The sequence below is a fragment of the Nicotiana sylvestris genome, chromosome 9 (genome assembly GCF_000393655.2).
Source record: "Nicotiana sylvestris chromosome 9, ASM39365v2, whole genome shotgun sequence".
Classification (NCBI taxonomy): Eukaryota; Viridiplantae; Streptophyta; class Magnoliopsida; order Solanales; family Solanaceae; genus Nicotiana; species Nicotiana sylvestris.
In genome coordinates, this window is record NC_091065.1 from 30079406 (window position 1) to 30084063 (window position 4658).

Sequence of the window (4658 nt, forward strand, 5' to 3'; positions counted from 1 at the left end):
TAAAACATATTTAACTTGAGTCTTATTCATAAGTACAGATATTATCAGTGCGTCGTTATGGGGTTGTACGGTCCCTTCTGCATCCTCGTCATTGAAAGACAAGGTTCCTTCTGGTACGTAATCCCGAGTTCTCTTCTCCCTTGTGATTGACACCTTGGTGCGTTTTAAAACAGGTCCTTGAGGAATATCTCCCCTCCAATGATCATGTGCTTTTTTGGGCCCGACATCCCTGTCGAAACCATTCTTGCTCATGAGCCCCCGAGAGTTCCGAACTCGATCATTTCTCCTTTCACCTTGAATAAGGTTGCGCCCAGGTTCGTTGCCTCTTCGATCTCTATTGTATGGCTGTAGCGATCCCTGTTCGATCATGGTTCTCGGTCGATGTCCCTTTTGACTCTGTCGATGGGCCTGATATAATAAACAGACCTGGAGGAGTCCCCAACTAATCGTCTTCGACCCTAATCTTTGATTGGTACCGATTATGCACATCAGCCCAGGCAACAACTGGGTATTCGATAAAGTTCTGCTTTAGCTGTTGTGAAACCACCGAGCTTCGTATGTTTAGTCCTTGCGTGAAGTCCTGAATGGCCCAATCATCGACGATCGGTGATAGATCCATATGTTCCATTTGTAATCGAGACACAAATTCTCTAAGTATCTCGGTATCTTTCTTCTTTACCTTGAAGAGGTCCGACTTCCTAGTCTCGGCCTTTATAGCTCCGGCGTGTGCTTTAACGAAGGAATCTGCAAGAATGGCAAAAGAATTAATGGAGTTGGGTGGCAAGTTATAGTACCATATCATCGCTCCATTCGATAGGGTCTCCTCGAATTTATTCAACAATATGGACTTGATCTCATCGTCCTCCAAATTATTCCTCTTAATCGCACATGTATAAGAAGTGATCCCGCCTTCTTTACCGCCATGTGCATTCTAACCGGCTGATCGAACGTCTCTGCGAACGCTACTCTTAGGATCGACCGCCAAATTTACATTAATGGCAACATGGGAACTGACATGGATTGGGTCAACGACCGAGGCTCCATAGAGGTCAACTAGAGGCACTTCATTCCTGGGGCTATGTTGTTGTTTTCGTCATGGAGACCATGGACTATGTTTGTGGGTGCTACTTGAGAATTTGAAATGCTGATCCTGGAATCAAAGATACTCACAAGAACAAGTATAAAGTAGTACGTGAAAGTTAGTACCAGGCAATCACTATTATCCTTAGCCCCATGGTGGGCGCCAAACTGTTTACCCTAAAAACGGATAACAATTGAATTTATACGTGGTTTTAAGGACAACTGATTTTACTTGGAACAAACAGAGAAAATACGTAAATTGATATTAACTGTAAATAGAAATAAAAACAAACCAAAGAAAATGTATATCTTTGGCCCTCGAGCTAGGCCGCCCTTGAATCAATGAGTATTCTATTGGAAAAAATATGAACAAAGTAATAGAATATTGAGAGCTTAGGAGAAAGATAGTATATTGCTTTGTATTGCGTAAATGTGATGCCTTTTACAAATGATCAGCTCCCCTTTTATAGTAGGGGGTCCTATCCTTGATACAATTCTAAATACAGTAAGAAATCCCATGATTAGCTAATTAATCGACTTCTTCTTAATACGTGCCGAGATTTCTGTTGTGATCCTCGTCCGATTGCAGATATTTCAGCTTTCTGTTATTTGGCTCGGTAAACTTCCCTCGATTTTGCTCGATCTCTATCTTGTCAGGTTTCGATCTTGGCCGACCTCGATCTCGATCAATCTTTGCGTCACGAGCTCGGCAATCTATCTTTACACCACAGTCCGATATAACATAAGAAATCTCACTTTATACGCATTAATTCCAAACTATTTACCCTTCAATGCCCATGTCCAAACTATTTTCTACTCCTACCCATGGGGCCGAAACTATTTACCTGCTAATTCCAGTCGCTGCTTGGCCAAAGATGGAAACAATGAATAATATTAAAGCAATAAGGTTCATTTGCAATCCAAACCCCTCAGTTGATGAAAAACTAAATAAAACGAAATAGGAAGACTCCAAGAATCCACATATAATTAGCGACCCTGAAGAACCAGATGCTACTAAGTCAACAACAGAATAGTTAGAGGCAATCATCCTCTTTATCGACTTTCTGGGAAAAAAAACTCTACATGGGTTTTTGACTCAACCCCAAACGCAGAGACAAATTAATTAACTTTTTTTTGAGCTAACCAATTGATTTGCATGGTCCCATGCTAATATCATCCTTTGAGAATCTTCCCATTAAGGATTACTAAGAATTTATAAATTAAAAAAAGAAAGAAAAGAACTAGTTAAATGCACAAGTCAGAGGACAAAATTTTCCAGAACCAACTATGATCTAATTGAACTATGAGAGAATTTTTTTACTGAAGATAAATGCTACAAATATAAACCTTTTAAACTTGTGTTGTCGATCCTCCCCATCAAAATTTTTATGTGTATTTGAATATTCAAATTGGGTGCTGTTAAATATTGCTTATAATACCTTTTGGAAGTTCATACTGAAATTTGGTAGCATTTGGAGCTAATTTGAGGTGATTGAGATCGAATTTTTCAGTTGAAAATCGAAGAAAAACACAACTACATAATAGTATACTGCTACGGTATACAATACGTTGTAGGAGTATATAGCTATACTGCAACAGTATACTATTATAGTTTACAATATACTACAACGGTATATTGTAATAATCGAAAAAGAACACAGTTACCTAGCAATATACCGCTACAATATACAATATACTATAGAGTATATAATTATACTGCAACAATATACTATTATAATATACAATATATTGTTATAGTATATTGTAATAATATGCAACATACTGTAACAATATGCTGTAACAGTATACAATATGCTATAATAGTATACTTATTACCCGTAAATTCACTTGTCTTTTCCCTTTTAATTTGCTTTTAGCTTTTACCCAGCGTGAGAGGCAAATTGAAAATGCAAAATAATAATAATATTATATTATGCTATATAATGTAACGGTATACTCTTACAATTAGATCCTTTTAGAATTTTTTGAAAATTTTATTGACAACTGATATTATTTCAGTTTAATAATTGAATTATTTTTTTTTAACTCTTTGCGTACAATTGTATATCCTGTTGGTATAGCTATATACTATATTGGTATCATATGTTAGTTAATATTTTTTGATTGTATTAGCTACATTTCATTGGTACACAATTTATTTTTTCTTTAGTAATAAATAGTGAAAACAATTATATTATGAAGAGAAAAAAATATAAAAAAAGAAGTTAAATGAAATTAGAAAAGGAAAAAAAGAAAAAACTAAGAAGAAAACGAGGAAAAAGAAAAGGAGAAAAAAAAAGAAAAGGAAAGAAGCATAGAAATAAAAAAGAATTGGAGAATAAAGAAAATTTTTCACAAAAACTATTATGGGTAGGAAATGTAATTAGTTTATGGGTAGAAAAATAAATGGGTACACAAGTGTAAATAATTTTATTTTTGTGGGTAACTATGTCAAAACCCCATATAACATGGGGTCGAACCTTGGCCCGCACAAGTCCGATTTTGACCATATCTATATTATATTAAAAGCACGAAGACCCTAAGCGAAATATCGTTCGTCTTATTTACCTCTTTAAAATAGAGTTCACACTTGACAAAATAGTCATTTTATTATTTTTCTTTATATAGTATTAATCATTCAATTTACTTTCCTAATATTTAGAAATAGTCATTTAATTACTTTCTTATTTAGGACCTTGATTTAGAAAAGTGAAAAACACGTTCCTAAAATTCCTACCATAAGTAAATGAGAAAAGTACGTTTTAAAGAAGGAATTAAAGTATCTTCGATTCCTAAAATCTTAAGTTAATTAAAAGAAAATATATATTTCAAGAAGGAATCAAATTATTTTAAATTCTATTTTTTCCTATGCACAAATAGAAAAGGACAATACATTAAAAGGAAACTCTTAGCTACTTTTTTTATGAGCAATTTTTCGGAACTTTGTCAAACAAAAAGTAGAATCCTTTATTCCTTTTTTAAAAAAAAACTTTTCTATTTACATGCTAAATTTTGAAATGTTATATATTTACTTTGAATATATAATTATTTAGGAAGGGATTGGGTGGAATGAGTTCTTTTGGAGTGTTCCTACTTTTTCATGTGGTGCATAAGTTAGAGTTAAATAAAAATCTTTGAGATGAGAAGAAATATAAGATTCAAAAAAGGGGATTAAATTGGGAGTGTGTGACTGACGGCCTACGAAGATGACTGAAATACAGATCGGTTTACCTAAATTATAGGAGTGTATAGGGTACATGCAGAATAAATTTGTTCTTTTTATATATATTTTATTGATTAACACGATAGACACGTGCAACGCACGTACACTAAAAACTAGTACACCATAAAAACTCAAATGGAGAATCAACCGAAGCTTTAAAAATTCTCAAATCTTATTTGCATGGAATAAAATCTAAGATGGAGAAGAATTGGAAGGTGGAGATGGACGTTCCATTGGCGATAGGGGCATTAGTGATAAATTTGTTAACAGTAGGGGTGTTTTGTTCTAATAGTATAAAGTATGTTAAATGTAAAATTATAAAATATTTTAGGAAGTAGAAGATAAATTAGACCTA